We start from the raw sequence: 21,081 nt of genomic DNA, 5'->3' as shown, positions 1-21,081 counted from the left end.
CAATCTTTGGAGACCCAAGTTCGATCCCTGGGTTGGGAAGATCCCCTGAAGAAGGATATGGCAATTCACTCCAGTATTCTTGCTTAGGGAATTCCATAGACAGAGGAGCCTGGCAGGCTATAGTCTATGGGGTCACTACAGTCCATGAGGTTGCTACAGTCCATGGGGTTGCAAAGAGTGGGACACGACTGAATGACTACACTTTCACTTAAAGAAAAAACATGCGGGTGATGAAGTTCAGTGTGAGCCTTGTTGTCAGAGTCGCTGTGAAGGCCAAGAACCCGGTCGACCTACCCAAGCTGGTGGAAGGTCTGAAGCGGCTGGCCAAGTCGGACCCCATGGTGCAGTGCATCATCCAGGAGTCCGGGGAGCACATCATCGCGGGGACTGGGGAGCTGCACTTGGAGATCTGCCTCAAGGACCTGGAGGAGTATCACGCTTGCATCCCCATCAAGAAATCTGACCCAGTTGTCTCGTACCGGGAGACTGTCAGCGAGGAGTCGAACGTGCTCTGCCTGTCCAAGTTCTCTAACAAGCACAATAGGCTTTACGTGAAGGTGCGGCCCTTCCCTGACGGCCTGGCTGAGGACATCAACAAGGGCGAGGTGTCCACCCGCCAGGAGCTCAAGCAGCGGGCCTGCTACCTGGCTGAGAAGTAGAAGTGGGACGTGGCCGAGGCCCGTAAGATCTGGTGCTTCGGCCCTGATGGCACGGGCCCCAACATCCTCTCGGACATCACCAAGGGTGTGCAGTACCTCAATGAAATCAAGGACAGTGTGGAGGCTGGCTTCCAGTGGACCACCAAGGAGGCGGCGGTGTGCCAGGAGAATATGTGGGGCATGCACTTTGACGTCCCCGTCCATGATGTGACACTGCACGCTGATGCCATCCACCGTGGGGGTGGTCAGATCATCCCCACGGCTCAGCGCTGCCTGTATGCCCGTGTGCTGACTGCCCAGCTCTGGCTCATGGAGCCCATCTATCTTGTAGAGATCTAGTGTCTGGAACAAGTGGTTAGTGGCATCTACAGTATGCTGAACAGGAAGCGGGGCCACGTCTTTGAAGAGACCCAGGTGGCCTGCACCCCCATGTTTGTCGCGAAGGCTTACCTTCCTGTCAGTGAGTCCTTTGGCTTCACCGCTGACCTGAGATCCAACAGGAGCGGCCAGGCCTTCCCCCAGTGTGTGTTCGACCACTGGCCGATCCTGCCCGGTGACCCCTTTGACAACACAAGCCTCCCCAATCAAGTGGTGGCGGAGACACGCAAGCGCAAAGGCCTGAAGAAAGGCATCCCAACCCTGGACAACTTCCTGGATAAGTTGTAGGCGGCCTCCGCTTAGCCTGCCACTGGGTGGGACTCGGCGCTGCCCCCGCGTGCAGGGACAGGTGACCACAGCAACAAACCCCCACATTCTGCAGGACACCTCATGGTTGTCCAGACCTGGTAACGCTCTGCCTGACGGGTTTCTGGGGCACACTTCGTGCCATCGCTCAACATGAACACTTGATGCCATTTCTTTCGATATTTATTTCCAGATTTCAAGGGCAACAGAAGTGCCCTCGCAACAGGGACTTATCCCACCCGTGGGGATGGGGGAGGGGATGGGACAACCAATACTTTTTTGTTGAGAGGGAAACTTAATGTCAATAAAAGTTAAAAATAAACTCATTAAGAGGTTTATTTGGGTAAATGGCCCCTAGTGGATTTTCCTCCAGAAAGGGGGAAGAAACAAGCCGGTAGATGTTCTCTTTGGACAGAAGGTAGAAGGCAGGAAACCCTACCCGCACAGTGTCACTGAGCACCTCCAGCTGTATTAGTGGCATTGGAATAATAAACTCGACATGGTGGAGAAAAAAAAAACAAAACAGAAAAATATGGGATCAAAAATCAGCTTAGTCAACACAATTCTCTGAATTTTCCAGAAAATTGAGGTTTAATCATAGCTGTATCTTGAAATTTCATGATGTATCCTGACTATACTGGTGAAAAATACTGTCCAATGAAACAAACAAAACACTTCTTTTGGAAAGAGAAAATTCAATGACACTGACACTCTTCCACCCAACTAGTTTCCATCTTTCACACTCTGAGGACTATTTCCAACATGCTCTAGGATTTGGAATCAGTGGGCACTACTGATCAACAGAGACAGGAAAAAGAGTGGTGAATAGAACCCGAGAGCAGAACTGATGAGAGCCCATGTGATGTGAACACAGGGCAAAAATATGAAAAAACTACACACATGTCAAATATCCTGCTTGTAGAATGTTATTGTTTTAGCTTAGGTCTCCATTGCCTATTAAAATACAAAGCTCCCTGAGAGACAGAATAACTTTGACTGTGCTCCCTTGGTTATATTCACAGAAGTGAATCTAACACTGATGGTATAGTAATAGGAAGCTCAAGAAACATTTTATTAATGGAAAACAAGTTTACTATAATACTTTCCTGAGAACAGACTTTGATAGGATGTTGGTAACATCTTTTGACTTTATCAAGTCAAACATAAATATCTTATCCTTGATTTTGTACATTTCTCTCAGGCCTACATAAAATCTATTACCACTTGTGTGAGTTCCACTTCCCATATGTTTCTTGAATCTGTTTACCTTCATCTATTTGTCACCACTTTGCAAATTCTTACCTCTTACATGGATGACCCTTGATCTCTTTGATTCCACTTTTGCCACTTTGACAGCAATGAGTGATCTTTAAAAATCTTAGTTTATTTTTTTTCCCTCCTCTGATCAAATGTGCTGAATGATTTCCATGCATGTATGCTCAGTCACTTCAGTCGTGCCTGACTCTTTGTGATCCCATGGACCATAGCCCACCTGGCTCCTCTGTCCCATACTGGAGTGGGTTGACATTTCTTCCTCCAGGGGATATTCTATGCCCAGGGACTGATTCCATGTTTCTTGTGGCTCCTGCATCAGCAGGTGGATTCTTTATCACTGAGCCACCCAGAAAGTCCCAATGATTTCCACTTTCTATTAAATTTAAATCCAACACTTTTACTATGACCCAGAATGTTTATCATGACCTTGTTCCCCCTGCCCTCTATTTTACTCCTGTCTCCTTACAATCTGGGATCATTCACTTCTTTACTGTGTTTTTAAAATACCAATCCCTTTCTTGATTCTGCATAATTGAACTTGCTGTTCCTTCTTCCTGACATACTCTTTTCAATTCTTTTCACAGTTGACTAATACTATCCTTTATATCAGTTCAAATGCTACCTCCTTAGAGATGCACCCTCAATGTTCCCATGTAATCTGATTTCTCTTACTCTTTGCTTTCTCATAACCTTGTTAATTTCCTTCATATAACTTTCAGAATTCTTAATAAGCTAGTGTATTTTATGACTTATTACTGTATATTTCCCCAACCAGAGGAGGAGAGATCTTATCTGACCTGTTACAGTATCTTTAGAAATTAGCTGAGTATCCATCACAAGTCCATATTTCATGTGTTTATTGAATAAAACAATTAATGAATGAACAAGTAAAGAAATAGGGAATCAAACTGGGGGAAGAAGAGAAGGAAATAGGGCATAACACTGGAGGACGGAGAGCTAAGAAGACAAATGCCACCAAACTCACCACTTTGCTCACATCTTCCATAAGTGTGCATGTGTGTTTTCGTCTAGAACCAGTGTGTGGGGAGGAGAAAGAGGAATGGAGAGAGCTCAGATGATGCATCTTTCAAGAAAAGCCTCCCACAATTCCTGGAGAACAACAGATGGAGTTAATCTTCCTTTTGTTCCCTTCTGCTGCTGCTGCTAACTTGCTTCAGTCGTGTCTGACTCCGTGCAACCCCACAGATGGCCGCCCACCAGGGTCCTCTGTCCACGGGATTCTCCAGGCAAGAATACTGGAGTAGGTTGCCATTTTCTTCTCCGATTTGTTCCCTATGAGCCTTTAAAGTTTCATCATATTCCCTGCTCTGAGTCAAGGAAACACATAAGAATAGGAATTATTTAAATAAATTCGTTTTCGCATAGCTTTACTCCAGTGACCTGTCTCCCAATACTATTTACAGGCAGTAAAAAGCTGACTCCATATTGCAGGAGCATTAGAGACCTGCTTAATTATACACACACACACATATATATATGTTTATATATAAATATAAATGTATTACTAGACATCTACCTGGCAAGATGTCTATCTTGTTACTCCTATTCCTCCTCCTTACCCAGTAAAAATTTACTATGGACCTTCCCCAATAGCTCAAGCTTTAAAGAGTCCACCCACAATGCAGGAGACACAGGAGATGCCGGTTCGATCCATGGGTCTAGAAGATCCCCTGGAGGAGGAAATGGCACCCCACTCCAGCATTCTTGCCTGAAAAACCCCATGGACAGAGGAGCATGGTGGGCTACAGTCTACAGGGTTACAAAGAGTCAGACACAACTGAACATGCACCAGTCATAGCAGTAGTACATTTCCCCACAAACTTTGAAGAATTCAGCCACCCCTTGTGCATATCAATAATAACAATTATTTTACTTAGTGCTTACTACATATAATGCACTTCTATGAGTACTTTCTAGATATGAACTAATTTTGTCCTCATTTAGTTTGCAAAACAACCTTATGAATCTACCATGTTATCCCCACTTTTATTCATAAGAAAATTGATGATAATCTTTAAGAAATTAGAGAATTTGCCTAAGATCAGATATCTGGTAGGGACAGAAGGGGGACTTAAACATTGGTGGCTTGTTAACTGTTTAATAGATTGTCTCTCACTGAGGCATGATCAAAAGGTACAATTTAGGTAAATCTTAGAGCCGGATATATAAAACCCCATCTTAAATATCCATACAATTTTTCCTTAACTAAGTTTAATTCAATACTTGCAAAATGTCTTCCAAAGAAAGCTTTATATAAAATTCAAAAGAAATAAATTTGCTTTCTTAGATACATTCCATACTGAGAAAAATTTAAACCCATTCATTCTCACCCCCATTCCACTGCAGATGTTGCCAAGATGTATGGAAGAAGCTGGTGGGGAGCACTGGTGGGCAAGAGACATATACTTTTCTATATCACCCTAATGGAGGTCATAGTTAAGATCTTAACCCTTGAGGAGCAATGATTACGTGAAGAGGGGTTGTGTGGAACTAAAAGAAGTAATAGCTATATAATTTGCAGGACCTAGTGTAAAATTAAAATGAGAGACTTCTTCAAAAAACTCCTAAGAATTTCACATCACCAGCATGAACATTAAAGCAAGTGCAGGGGCCTTTTAAGCACATGGGCCTGTATAACTACTCAGATTGAAGACCCATAAATTTGTCCCTGTGCTGTGCTTTGCTTATTTGCTCAGTCGTATCCAACTCTATGCAACCCCATGAACTGTAACCCACCTGGCTCCTCTGTCCATGGGGGTTCTCCAGGCAAGAATACTGGAATGGGTTTGCCATATCCTTCTCCAGGGGATCTTTCCAATCTGGAGATTGAACCCAGAACTCCCACATTGCAGGTGGATTCTTTACCATCTGAGACACCAGGGAAGCCTACCAGACAAGCCCTCAGGAAAACTGTCAAGATGGCAAAAAATTTCCTTTGCTGCATTAGCCATTTGCTCTTCTAGGTTCCACCTTGCCCAATATCTCCTCTGTGGTTTTCTTCAGGAGCCTGACTTCAGCAAACAATGACTCACAGAGATTTTCCCTTTCCTGTCTCCATCACCAGATTTCCCTATATTTTTCCTGTCTCAACATTTATGGATCATGTATCATATAACTCACCTCTAATAAATACTGGAGACTGAGAGATGAAAATGATATAACCTCTGCAGAAAAGGGGAACATAGCATAATGAAAGAGAAGAATAGGAAATATAATTTACACTTGCTACTTTATGTGAAGAATCGAATCATTGGAAAAGACCCTGATGCAGGGAACGATTGAGGGGAGAAGGAGAAGTGGTGACAGATGATGAGAAGATTGTTTGGCATCATCAACTCAATAGACATAATTTGAGCAAACTCCGGGAGATAGTAAAGGCCAAGGAAGCCTGGCTTGCTGCAGTCTGTGGAATCACAATGATTCACATACAACTTAGGGACTGAATAGCAACGATGGCATAGTAGTATCGTAAAACCAAGGAAGAGAAGTGAGAGAGGGGAAAATGGGAAGAAGAAAGAAGAGAAAGAAAGGGAAAAAGAAAAAAATCTATCTAGGGTAGTTGAAAAAGATACATATGCATCAATCTGGAAATCAGAATTATTCATATTAGAAGGGATATTCTAGGGGGGAATAAAAGATACTGTTTTCTTAGCATTTGGTTGTTTACAGCATTAAAAATCATTGATGAATTTATTTGAAATAATTCTAGTGATTTTTCAAAGGATTTGGAAAAAGAGTGGAGACTCATGAGAAACCCACAGGAAGCTTCTTGACTCTATGGAATGTTTATGACCTACCCAACTCAGTGGACATGAACCTGAACAAAACTCCGGGTGATAGAAGAGACAGGGGAGCCTGGCATACTGAAGTCCATGCGGTCTCAAAGAGTCAGACATGATTTAGCAACAACCCGACCACCACTGCTCACCAGGACCTCTTGCTGGGGCTGATTTCCTCAGAACAAAGTCAAGATTCACCACCACAGTGAGTGGTGTCTGCTGACAGAAAAGAATGGCAATTTCCTTCAGGTGGGTGGCCACGAAATGTTGAGAATTAATAGTAATGCACATTTATGCAACTATAATAAAGTCAAATTTGATCTAGTCATGTTTCAGTCTCCATGACAAGTCAAGGTGGTGAAGGGGTACAGTAAGAGGAAGGGTGGCAGATGCACATACAAATGGCTGGCATCCCCAATATTATTTAAAATAAAAGTCTAAATTTGCTGTTTCTTCCTCTATGCAAAAGACCTAATGAGGAACTGGAGCAAAACAGTACTTTCAGACCCCAAAAACATTCCTATGGAATTCATATTGTGAGGTTTTCGTAGCTGACTCATGAATATATAAAGGCTTCCCAGGAAATGGGGCTTCCCTGACAGCTCAGGTGGTAAAGAATCTGACTGCAATGAAGTAGACCCAGGCTGGATTCCTGGGTTGGGAAGATCTGCTGGAGAAGGGATAAACTACCCACTCCAGTATTCTTGGGCTTCCATTGTGGCTCAGCTGGTAAAGAATCTGCCTGCAGTGTGGGAGACCTGGGTTCACTCCCTGGGTTGAGAAGATCCACTGGAGAAAGGAAAGGCTACCCACTCTAGTATTCCAGAAAATTTCATGGACTGGATAGTCCATGGAGTTGCGAAGAGTCTGATACGACTGAGCAACTTTCACTTTCACTTTCCCAGGTGGTATAGTGGTAAAGAATCCAGTTGCCAATGCAAGAGACCCAGGTTTGATCCCTGGGTCAGGAAGATCCTCTGGAGTTGGAAACAGCAATCCACTCCAGTATTCTTCCCTAGAAAATTCCATGGACAGAAGAGTTTGATGAGCTACAGTCGATGGAGTCAGAGTCAGACACTACTGAGCACACACACATGAAAATATACTCTAAAATACCTCATTCCTGATTATTAGACTATTAACACTGCATCTGATTAAAAGAACTATTCTCGTAGCTTGAAACCCTTTTGATGCCCCTTACTAGCCATAGGCAGTGTTACATAGCCCAATAGAGTCTAGGAGAGTAGCACAGGTCCTATATATTTCTCACACACAAAAAACTGAAATATATTAGGGAAGTGTGTGTGTATTAAGTTCTCTTTTGAAAAATGTTTGACCCTAAACATATGGTGTAATAGGGAGCACCAAAAGGATAATAATTTTATAGATAACTGAAGATTTCTAAAACCATAATATATTTTTAAATAGAGAAAAATTAAAATAATGAATTCTCTTATGAATAAGGTAATTGCTTTGTTTCATGTTTTCATAAACAGAAAGCCAATGCAATAAAAATTGATTTATTGAAGTGGGTAGATAGAAAATATGAAGGCAGAAGGTTGGAAACATTGATTAATAAGTAAATGAAACCTTAGAAATAGGCCCAAGTGGTCTTCAAAACTCCCTCTCAAAGCTAATCCTTAAATCACTCTCCATCACTGTGGCTAATTAGAGGTTTAGACAGGACTCATGTGTCTGCACCATGATGGGGAACAGAAGGAATTTACCTTGCTTCAAGTCTATGCAGTATCCTGAATACCAAGATAAGGAACTCAGTCTTTAAATTTGAGGCTCAAGAAGATAAACAGAGAAAATTACTATCTAAGAATTGTTCTACGACTCATAGGACTTTGTCTCTGAGCAAGCATTCCTTTAGAGAAAATTCAACACTGTTTACAGTGTAAATGCCAACACCCCTTATGTTTGTGCTGAATATGTCACTGGGTTTACAGGTTTTGATGCACAGTGTGTAGAACATGCTCCATAGGGTCTGAGAGAGATTTCCTGGGGAGAGTCAAGGGACAAACTTTCTGAGGTAACAAGGACTACTGTGTGATTTGCCTAAATACATATAAACAAGAAAAAGAAACACACTCATCTTTCAAAAATACTGGAATTTCCTTCATTTTCATATATTCCATCAAGAAAAGAGATCATATAAATAAGAAAGTGGAACTCTAATGATTTATTGACATTTTTGTGTAATTAGAAGTCAGATTTTGGTCCCAAAGGGGAAGATTTCTTCTCAGTAATTAACATATTACCCAGAACTCTTAGGCTTCCTGGAATTCTCAATAAAAATTCCAAATCTCTTGGTAATAGCTTTCAAGCACCACAGTTTCTGCCAATAAAAGAAGGATGATAATTTAGTTCTGTTAAGCAGGCTCTCACTTTGGCTATTCAAGAGTCCAACTAGGGGAGGCCAAATTGCTATTATTCTGCAGGGAATGTTTGACATGAAGAGTATATTTGAAGTGGAAATCACACAATACCACTTGATGCAATCACCTGCTTGACTAGGTGATTAACTCCTCTGGGGAAAATGTTTATCATGGTATAAAAATTTTATTTGGAAGAAGAGAAAATTCTATGAAAAAGTATTTGTGATTTAGAACTCAACATTTCCATCCCCTCAATTTATGATTTTTGTTTAAATAAATGTGGTCCAAGACCACGTACAGCTTTCTTGAAAAACACGGTTTCAAACTCAGGGAATCTGAAGATGAAGTGATACAAAAAGGGACTAAGAAACCTGAGAATTTACAACTGGGCTATGCAATGGATAAAAGTCATATGAACCCAGTCAAATGAAATATTTGGGAAAAATAGCTCAAAAGGGAAGTTTGCAAACAATCCTATGAGAGAAAGCCAAATGTTCTTTCTCAGATGAGGAGAATTACATCAAGCTAGATCAAACTAGATCTATCTGACTTTGATTGGAAGGAAGTTTGATCTGGAACAGAAAATATTTGTTGCCATGAGCTATGAGATAAGGAAATTACATAATAAACTATAATCATTGTGCAGTCTGTTGTCATTTGCCTTTTATATATAGTGATAATAACCTAATCAACAAAATCATAGTAAAATGAACATAAAGACAATATCCACTGATTTGAATTTAAATAGACCTGGACTTGACTCCAGCTGCATGATCTTGATAATGTTACTCAGTTTCTTTGATTCTCTGTGTCCTCAAAATATTTTTAAACCAGGAAAAATATAATAATTCCTGATTCATAGGGTTGTATTAAATGCATTATTACAGATGAAGGCATATATGTATTAAAGACAAAGTTCTGTAAGATTTTTGATCACTCAAAATTATTATTTAATGGTAGTAAAGAAGTGACAGAACATACAAATCGAGGCCCAAAGAACCAATGATTGGCAAAGTCAGTGATTGCTGGCAGAATGGCAGAACTGAGGTTCAAATTAGATCTCCAATCTCCCTCTCCAGGGCTTTTTCTACTACATCACATCCCAAGAAAAAAGCTCATCTCTGGAACTTTGACAATTTCATGTTCCATTATGACCTATCTGGCCTATTCAACCATGAACTTCCCTTATCAGTTCAGTTCAGTTCAGTCTCTCAGTCGTGTCCGACTCTTTGCGACCCTATGAATCACAGCACGCCAGGCCTCCCTGTCCATCACCAACACCCGGAGTTCACTCAAACTCATGTCCATCGAGTCGGTGATACCATCCAGCCATCTCATTCTCTGTCGTCCCTGTCTCCTCCCATAAAAAAAGATGACACCAGTTAAATAGAGGCAAGCAATAGAGACAAGTAAAAATTTCACCAAGGAAAAATATCAAATTCCAGTTAGAAAATACTACTTTCAATTTGCCAGTTGACTTTTTAAGTTCTCAAAGTGCTTTACATATATGATATACCATCTTCATGATGAATTGTCACTTTGAATTTGTAATGTTACTTTCAAATTCACTTCTACTTGTTGATTAGGTTATAGATTACAACAAAATAATAAATAAATAAAAATAAAACTCAAAACAAACCAAAAAATGATTTATTTGAAATAATGCAGAAGAAAAATTCAGAAAATATGAAGATCTCTTATTTTAAGCATTTATATACTTAAATATGTATTCTCTTAATAAGCAACCAAAGAAGCTAAAAAGATATGTTTATAATATGAATCTTCATATTGATCAATCTCACCTGCTTCAGGTATCTTCTGATACTTTTTGAGTAATGCACCTAGGTAGGTGGATAAGAAGTGAATCAGCGAAGGTGTGGCAGGCTGACACTTTATGTTAGCCACAGACCTGGCTATTAACATTACACAACTTTCTCTGGCTAAAAGTAGAGGAATAAGGCAGAAAAAGAAGTCAAAGACTTTTGATGCATGAGAAGTTATTTGTGCCACTGTTTACCTCTGCAAATGGAGAAAGGGATCTACTAGCCAAAGAATGAAGACATTCTCTAGAAATTGAGAAAGACCCCTTAGTCCCCTGTCCATGGGCCAACAGTCAGCAAGGAAATGGGAACCCCAGTTCTAAAATCACATGGCTGTATTTTGCCAAAAACCTTCTGAACATGAAAACAAGGATTTCCCCAGAATCTTTGGTGAGCAATGCAGGCTAACACCTTGAATTCTAAGCTGAGGCATTAGTTGACCCAACTGGGCTTCTGATCTGCAGAACTGTGAGATATAAATGTGTCTCATTTTAAGCCGCTGCTGCTGCTGCTGCTGCTAAGTCGCTTCAGTCGTGTCCAACTCTGTGCGACCCCATAGACGGCACCCCACCAGGCTCCCCTATCCCTGGGATTCTCCAGGCAAGAACACTGGAGTGGGTTGCCATTTCCTTCTCCAATGCATGATAGTGAAAAGTGAAAGAAGTCACTCAGTCACATCCGACTCTTTGCGACCCCATGGACTGCAGCCTACCAGGCTCCTCTGTTCATGGCATTTTCCAGGCAAGAGTACTGGAGTGGGTTGCCATTGCCCTCTCCATTTAAGTCGCTAGATGTGTGTTAATTTGGTCCAGCAACACACAATATACCTTTTTTTTTTTTTTAATGTTGTCTTAATCCAGTTTTGAGGATCTGACTGAAGACAGGTCAGTTTCCCTTCTTAAACAGTGAAGTCCACACCTTCATTCATCTTCCTTATCTGGATTTCACACTCCAGACCACCATGTTGTTGTGCTATTGCTCAGTCTCTCATCATGTCCAGCTCTTTGTGACTCAGTGAACTGTAGCCCACGAGTCTCCTCTGTCCGAGGAATTTTCAAGGCAAGAACACTGGAGTGGGTTGCCATTTCCTCCTCCAGGGCCTCTTCCTGACCCAGGGATTAAACCTTCATCTCCTGTGTCTCCTGCATTTGGCAGGTGGATTCTTTACCACTGAGCCACATAAGAAGCCCTGTACCAGGCCAACATACAACATACACCCACCCTAATATGCCCAGGGTCAAATATCAGCCAACCAGGGGAGCCCTTGTGCTGCTTGCTGGAATTATTCAAATGAGCTCATCCTAATCTTGTTTTGAGAAAACAAGAGAGTTCCAGAAAAACATCTATTTCTACCTTATTGACTATGTCAAAGCCTTTGACTGTGTGGATCACAATAAACTGTGGAACATTCTGAAGGAGATGGGAATACCAGACCACCTGACCTGCCTCTTGAGAAACCTATATGCAGGTCAGGAAACAAATGTTAGAACTGGACATGGAACAACAGACTGGTTCCAAATAGGAAAAGGAGTACTTCAAGGCTGGATATCGTCACCCTGCTTATTTAACTTGTATGCAGAGTAGGTCATGAGAAACACTGGGCTAGAAGAAGCACAAGCTGGAATCAAGATTGCCAGGAGAAATTTCAGTAACCTCAGATATGCATATGACACCACCCTTAGTGAAGAGGAACTAAAAAGCCTCTTGATGAAAGTTAAAGAGGAGAGTGAAAGAGTTGGCTTAAAACTCAACATTCATAAAACTAAGATCATGGCATCCGGTCCCATCACTTCATGGCAAATAGATGGCGAAACAGTGAAAACAGTGACAGACTTTATTTTGGGGGGCTCCAAAACACTGCAGATGGTAATTGCAGCCATGAAATTAAAAGACACTTACTCCTTGGAAGGAAAGTTATGACCAACCTAGATAGCATATTAAAAAGCAGAGACATTACTTTGCCAACAAGGGTCTGTGTAGTCAACGCTATGGTTTTTCCAGTAGTCATGTATGGATGTGACAGTTGAACCATAAAGAGGGCTAAGCACCGAAGAATTGATGCTTTTGAACTGTGGTGTTGGAGAAGACTCTTGAGAATCCGTTGGACTCCAAGGAGATCCAACCAGTCCATCCTAAAGAGATCAGTCCTGAGTGTTCATTGGAAGGAGTGTTCATTGATGTTGAAGCTGAAACTACAATCCTTTGGCCACCTGATGCAAAGAAAGGACTCATTTGAAAAGACCCTGATGTTGGGAAAGATTGAAGGTAGGAGAAGGGAAAGACAGAATGAGATGGTTGGATGGCATCGCTGACTCAATGGACATGAGTTTGGGTAAACTCTGGGAGTTGATGATGGACAGGGAGGCCTGGCATTCTGCAGTCCACTTAATTGCAAAGACTCGGACACGACTGAGTGACTGAACTGAACGGAACTGAACTAAACCTGCTTGCAGCAACCATTTCTTCCCAATGAAACCACAACAAATGTGCTTGTCAACAGCTCCCCTGCCTTCTTTGCCACCTCACTAATCCCAGTGCTTCCCCTTAGAGATCCTGTTTGGTCTGCCATACTGTCATCCCTCGGCAACTGTGAACATAATAAAACTATAAAACAATTTCTAGTTTTCTCTATCTCGATCCATGTCTGGTCTTGCAGTACTTTACCTATGGATAAAACACAGGAATAGAAAACTAAAGCACCATTCAAAATTAGATCATCCCTCTGTGATGTTCCTTTATTTAATTATCCTGGCAAGGATGCCATCGGGTTATAGGGTTACTTAATGGAACTTTCTCACCCTAACTCTCATTAACATTTTTGTAACTCTGTCCTTTTGTAACATGCTTCTTCATTGCTCAGACTGGAATGATCAGAACCCTGCGCATCCCCCACCTCCCAAGTGCAAAAGTCCTTCCATGTTATCTGCCACTGTTTTTAGGAAATCTTAAATCTCCCAGGCTTTCCTGAGTCAGAGGAAAGAAAAGAGACAGGCTCAAGTATCAATAGTTAATGATTAGAATGATAAAGTCACAGATTCACTCACTGATGTGCATTTCTGAGCTGTTATACAGATGCTATATCTGCCCTCAGGAAACCCCTTTTGCCTTGCTGCCTTAGCAAAGCTCTATTGTAACTAACTTAAACCAGGTACCCCCCATGCTCTGTTCATCTCCAGCCCAAGTACACTTTTCATATCTTTTGATCACACAGTATCTTCCCTAACTTTTTGGTTCTTTCTGTAGATATAAGAAGTAGAAAAGAATAAGTAATTAACAGATGACCAGATCTATCCCCTGGGCTTCCCAGGTGGCGTTAGTGGTAAAGAATCTGCCTGCCAACGTAGGAAACGCAAGAGGCACGGGTTCAATCCCAAAGCAGGGAAGATCATTTGGAGTCGGAAATGGCAAACCACTCCAGCATTCTTGCATCCCATGGACACAGGAGCCTGATGGGCTACAGTCCATGGAGCCACAAAAAATCCAACTTGACTGAGCAGCTGAGCATAGATGTATTCCCTCACTTCCCGTTCAGTGATCTTGTGAACAAGCTGTGTGAAAAAGATCTTCTAAAGGAAGATCATAAGAGGTCCCCAAGTCTGCCCTCAGTGGGGAATGGTAATGACTCTGAATCCTTATCTCAGTGATTAACTGAGATTACTTTCCCTTTTCCCTTTAAAACTTTCATGGCCAAACAGAATCTTTAGAGTTGGTTTTAGGAGAACATGGAGTCTGTCTTCTCCCCCAATTTGCTGACTTTCTGATTAAAAGTAGCTTTACGTTCCACCAACAACTGCCTATCAATTCTTCAGTATCGACTTTTGAGCAGTAAGCCGATGGAGCTGAGTTCGATAACAATTCAGAAATGAAGAATAGAGGTTTCAGAATGAAATCTCCAACTTCTTTCTGTGAAACTTTAACATCTATATGAATTAATATAATAAAATTACCTTATCAGGTTGCTGTGATAAAATGTGGTAATATATACCAAATGATTCTTAGAGTGCCTGATAGTGTCACAGTGTTGTTGTAGTTAACTTTGGGATTGTTCTCCTTCATACTGATTCCTTCTTCTCGTCTCTCTTACTGGATCCACTTTCTCTCTTTCATTTAAAAGATGAATCCACACCAAAGTTTACGTATGTGTTCCTGTTAGGTGGTTAGACATTAGCAGCAAGGAGGTGACCAAGGTGAAAAGACTAGAAGGGATTAAATAAGTCACAACCCAACCATCTGGGGATCCTCCCCTGACATTACCAGCAAAGATAGGTGACGGGGGCTAAAGACAGGAGGGGTATTTAATAGTCAAGTAACTCTCCATTGTTCCATGGACCCTACCCTGACCTCACCCAGAACAAGCAAAACTATGGTCGGGTGGTGGGCAAATTATCCTGTTAAAGAGGGAGAACCGTAGACCTTCCCCAGACTGCACATGTCCAGACTGCACAGGCATATAACTTCTAGTAACCTAAACTCATTATACCATCATCATGGTAAAATCTGCATGTGGTTTTGCCCTCTCTGAAGTGGCTGGAAGAAGCACAAGCTGGAAACAAGATTGCAGGGAGAAATATCAAAAACCTCAGATATGCAGATGACACCACCCTTATGGCAGAAAGTGAAGAGGAACTCAAAAGCCTCTTGATGAAAGTGAAAGAAGAGTGAGAAGGTTGGCTTGAAGCTCAACATTCAGAAAACAAAGATCATGGCATCTTCCCATCACTTCATGGGAAATAGATGGAAAAACAGTGGAAACAGTGTCAGACTTTATTTTTTTGGGCACCAAAATCACTGCAGATGCTGATTGCAGCCATGAAATTAAAAGACATTTACTCCTTGGAAGGAAAGTTATGACCACCCTTGATAGCATATTAAAAAGCAGAGACATTACTTTGCCAACCAAGGTCCGTCTAGTCAAGGCTATGGTTTTTCCCGTGGTCATGTATGGATGTGAGAGTTGGACTGTGAAGAAAGCTGATCGCCGAAGAATTGATGCTTTTGAACTGTGGTGTTGGAGAAGACTCTTGAGAGTCCCTTGTACCGCAAGGAGATCCAACCAGTCCATTCTAAAGGAGATCAATCCTGAGTGCTCATTGGAAGGACTGATGCTAAAGCTGGAAACTCCAATACTTTGGCCACCTCATGCGACGAGTTGACTCACTGGAAAAGAGTCTGATGCTGGGAGGGTTGGGGGCAGGAGAAGGGGATGACAGAGAATGAGATGGCTGGATGGCATCACCGACTCGATGGACATGAGTTTGAGTGAACTCCGGGAGTTGGTGATGGACAGGGAGGCCTGGCGTGCTGTGATTCATGGGGTCGCAAAGAGTCGGACACGACTGAGGGACTGAACTGAATTGAACTGAAGTGGACTTTTCTCAGTGAATCAAGAGCAGGGGCATAGGCAATGAAGAACTTGTTACAGAACTCAGGACAGTCAGTCAAATTAGGGTCCCCTGTCACTCATCCATGATCACACCCACCTCCTTGCAAAAACAACCCCTTATAAACACTCTTAAACCTGTTTGGGAGGTCTAGTTTCACTTCACAGAAAGAATCCATTCTCCCTCTGAGAGAGTGCTAAGTCATCTCAATCATGTCCCACTCTTTGTGACCCTACAGACCCAGGCTCCCCTGTCCATGGGATTCTCCAGGCAGGATTACTGAAATGGGTTGCCATTTCCTCCTCCAGGGGAAGGAATTGAACCCACTTCTCTTGCTGTTTCTGCATTGTAGGTGAATTCTTCACCTCTGAGCCACTGGGGAAGCCCCTCTCTGAGAGTGCAACTGTGTTTTAATAAACTTTGCTTTGTTCTTAAGCATGAAGTGGCAGTCTACAATCCTTTGCTTGCTACCTAGAGGATGAGATTGCTTGTTCATGTCTTCCACTGACATCCTCGGTTGACACAATGTGTCAACCTCATAACATTTTTCACTGTCTTTTGCTTCTCCTTTTCCTCCCCTCCTATGACCATATTGAGGAGTAAAGGAAAAAGAAGACAATGCTTTAATAAATTTGACAAATATGCCAAAAGTACCAAAGTGATTTAAAGAACCATTAAAAAATGTGTACTTAAGTGAAAGAAGCCAGGCAAAAAAACCACATATGTTTTCCAGAACTTCCTTTTCAGTTCCCAGACGGGCTCCTGATGGCCCCAGCTGAAACCAAAACCTCAGGCAACTGAGATGATGCCAGCAGTTTGCTATTGTTTTGGAAAGGCCCCAGGGATAGGCTGCAACTCCTCCATGAGCTGACTTTGAAATCAAATCAAATAGCCACCATATGTTTGAAAACAGAAATTTCCAGAGAGCTGTGAGTTTGAACAAATATTGACTATGCCCTAGAGATGGTGCTTTTAACAGATCTCCAAAAGTGGTCAGATATCTGTTTTCCACAGTTCTGCCTACTTTTGTTAACAGTAGCTCTGGAAGGGGTGAGAATAGCCCTAAGTTAAAATGTCCCAGACCCTGCTATTTTACCTAAGTTTAGTGGTCTTCCAAGGACAGATAAGCTTCAGTTTGTTTTGTGGCTTTTTTCCCAACTGCCAGATGTCTGAAATGGTGTATTTTAGTTTTGATTTTATTATTATTTTATTCTATACAGAGGGAAAGTTCACCTACTTGCCCTTTCCACCATTCCAGAATGACTAAATATTATTTTTGAGTGTATTATTAACCTCTTTTATGTTTACTGATTATTCATCTATTTTGTCTGTCAAGGATGGAAATGTGTTAAATCTCTCACTATAATGATAGATTTGCTTCCTTCCTTCCTTTTCTTAGTTCTGTCAATTTTTTCTTCATATGTTTTAAGGCTGTTGTTTTACTCAGACAACTTTATAATTGTTGGTCTTCCTGGGAGGTGAATTTGTGACAGTTATATAGAGTTTTTCTCTTTTTCTAGTAATGTTTTTAACCTTAAAATCTTCATCATCTATTATGAATATAGTTATGCCAACTTTAATTGATTATAACTTCCATAACATATATTTTTCATTCTTTCAGGTTTATGCATAATTAAGTCATATTATTTCCAGGTATCTGGATTTTTAAAAAAAATTCTATTCTGACAGTTTTTCTCTTTTAAGTGTAACATTTGGATCATTTACATTTATTGTCATTAAACTATCATAGTTATTTCTATTACAATTTTTGTGCTATTTCACCCTTTCTTAAAGTTTTTCCTTTCCAATCTTAATTTTCTTCATTTAAAAAATATGTTTCTTATATTTCTCTCCATTAGTTTGCAGGTTATATAATTTATTTATATTATTTTAGTATTTTGTTGTGCACATTTAACTTATCATAGCCACTAGTTAATGTTTATATTTTTCTTGCTCTGAAATATTACAAAAATTATGGAACATTTTAACTATAATTAACAAAAGTACATGATTTTGTAATCATTTTATATCTGCCTTGTCACTTTTAACTGAACAATATATTTTTGTATTATACAGTCCATTTTTGTTGAGGTTTCCCTGGTGGCTCAGATGGTAAAGAATCCATTTGCAAGGCCTGAGGTCTGGGTTCGATCCCTGGGTTGGGAAGTTCCCCTGGAGGAGTATGGCAACCCACTCCAGTATTCTTGTCTGGAGAATCCGTATGGAGAGAAGAGCCTGGTGGGCTACAGTCCGTAGGATTGCAAAGAGTCAGACGTAACTGAGCAACTTTCACACACACACATGCCCAGATAGTCACCGTTTTCTTTGTGCTTCATTAGTTTCTGTTTCTCCAAACTTCCCCCTAGATTGTTTTTCTTTTGTCTGAATTATAACCTTCTTGATGAAAGTGAAAGAGGAGAGTGAAAAGTTTGGCTTGAAGCTCAACATTCAGAAAACTAAGATCATGGCATCTGGTCCCATCACTTTCTGGGAAATAGATGGAGAAACAGTGGAAACAGTGTCAGACTTTATTTTTGGGGGCTCCAAAATCACTGTGGATGGTGATTGCAGCCATGAAATTAAAAGACACTTACTCCTTGGAAGGAAAGTTATGACCAACCTACACAGTATATTAAAAAGCAGAGACATTACTTTGCCAACCAAGGTCCGTCTAGTCAAGGCTATGGTTTTTCCATTGGTCATGTATGGATGTGAGAGTTGGACTGTGAAGAAAGCTGAGTGCCGAGGAATTGATGCTTTTGAACTGTGGTGCTGGAGAAGACTCTTGAGAGTCCCTTGGACTGCAAGGAGATCCAATCAGTCCATTCTAAAGGAGATCAGTCATAGGTGTTCATTGGGAGGACTGATGCTAAAGCTGAAACTCCAATACTTTGGCCACATCATGTGAAGAATTGACTCACTTTGGAAAAGACTCTGATGCTGGGAGGGATTGGGGACAGGAGGAGAAGGGGCCGACAGAGAATGAGATTGCTGGATGGCATCACCAACTCGATGGACGTGAGTTTGAGTGAACTCCAGGAGTTGTTGATGGACAGGGAGGCCTGGTGTGATGTGATTCATGGGGTCGCAAAGAGTCGGACATGACTGAGCAACTGAACTGAACTGATAACCCAACTTTTCCACTAGCATAAACTTGTTGGTAGAAAATTGTGCTTTTGTCTGAACAAATCTATCCTTTGCCCTTAATATATTGGTAGTACCATTCTTGGTCATCTGATTTCTATTATTTTTGTTAAGACAACCATCACTCCAATTTTCACCCCTTTAAAGATATTCTTTCTTTTCTCTCTGGCTGCTTTAAAGATCTTTTCCACTTTGATGCCATAGTGATTAACTATGATGTGTCTTGTTGGGGATTTGTTTTCATTTGTTTTTTAAAATTTTTTATTAAAAAAAATTTTTTTTTTTCTTCCTTGGGTCTTTGTTGCTGCTCATGGCTTTCTCTAGTTGCAGCAAACAGAGGCTACTTTCTACTTGGGGTTTGAAGGCTTCTCATTACAATGACTTCTCTTGTTTCAGAACGTGGACTCTGAGGCTCACAAGCTTCATTTGTTGCAGCATGCAGGCTCAGTAGTTCTGAGACATGGGCTCTAGAGCACAGACTCAGTAAATGAGGTGGACGGGCTCAGTTGCCCCACAGTATTTGGAGTTTTCTGGACCAGGAATGGAATCCACATTCTCTCTGTTGGCAGGTACATTACTAATCACTGGTCCAGGGAAGTGCCTTATTTGTGTTCATTAGGATTTTTGGCTTCCTGAATCAATGAGGTTGACATTTTTTATAAATTCTTGAAAATCTTTCTTATGAACTGAATTATGTTTCCCCAAATCCTTATGTTAAAGCCCTAACCCCCAAAGTGATAGTATTTGGAGGGGGACTTTGGGAAGTAATTAGGCTTAGATGAGACCCTCATGATGGGATTATTGCTCTTAAAATAAAAGACCTCAAATATGCTTTCTTCATATCTTTCACTGCCACGTGAGGACACAGCAGGAAAGTAGCTGCCTGCAAACCAGGAAGAGAGCTCTCACCAGAAATTGAATTTATTTCTGCCCTAAAGCTTGGACTTTCTAGCTTCAGAATTGTGAGAAATAAACTTCTATCATTTAAGCTATCCAGTCATTAGCATTTTGTTATGGTGGCCCAAGCTAAACATGGCAATTTTAAAATATAATTTCTTCAAATAGTTCTTTGCTCAAAAAATTTCCCTATATTCTTTTCTATTTTACATTTCTATTTTACTCTGCTATTCTATAGATATTTTTCCCAAAAACTTACCTTAAAGGTCAGTAAATTTTTTAAATCATTAATCCTGTACAATATATTTATTTAAAATCTTACTTTTGGTTATATTAGTTTTCAGTTCCAGAGGTTATATTTGATTATTAATTTTATGAAAACGATTTACCTTTTTTTTTAGTTTCTGATCTTTTATTACATGTGCAATTCCTTTTTAAATTTAAGTATATTAACAAATTGTTATTTTTTCCATTTAATAGTCATAACATCTGTTTTCATTCATTTTTCCTCCAACTTTTATTATTTCCTTTCTTCTGATTGCTTTTTCCTCTTCTTTTTCTGAGTTCTTGAGATGGGAGCTTAGATTATAGATTTTAACTTTTCCTCTTTTATAAGATATGAATTTAACTCTATGAGTTTTCTTTTCAGCATTACTTTAGCTGTGTACTACATATTGTGACATTGTATTTTTATTTTCTTTCAGTTACATGCACTTTAAAATAACAATTTAGAATTCCTCTTGGAACCATGATTATTTAGAAGTGATTTTTTGGTTTTATTTCTAAGTATGTCCACACTTTCCTGTTATCTTTATTGGCTTCTAGTTTGTTTCCATTGTTGCTGTGAATACACTCTATATGACTTTTAAAAAAATTATCCAGATATTTTAACAACCGAGAATATTATCTATCTTGGTATATGTTACATCATTATTTGAAAAGAATGTATTGTTCAGTGGATTGATTATATTAAATGTATTTGTTTATATATTGAGACACAAGTCTGACATTTCATTTTTGTTTTCTATTTGCTCTCTCTG

At 40.5% G+C, this 21,081-nt stretch overlaps 1 pseudogene; it reads left to right on the top strand.

Annotated features, from left to right (window-relative positions):
* The first annotated feature begins 221 nt into the window (after window positions 1-221).
* On the top strand, window positions 222-1,325 carry LOC129539482 (elongation factor 2 pseudogene; annotated as a pseudogene).
* The last annotated feature ends 19,756 nt before the right edge of the window (window positions 1,326-21,081 follow it).

This window comes from Moschus berezovskii, chromosome 11, assembly GCF_049115385.1.
Source record: "Moschus berezovskii isolate FMDL1 chromosome 11, NW_MosBer_1.0, whole genome shotgun sequence".
In the NCBI taxonomy this organism is placed as follows: Eukaryota; Metazoa; Chordata; class Mammalia; order Artiodactyla; family Moschidae; genus Moschus; species Moschus berezovskii.
The sequence above is the reverse complement of the archived record's forward strand: the minus strand, read 5'-3'. Positions and strand labels throughout refer to the sequence as shown.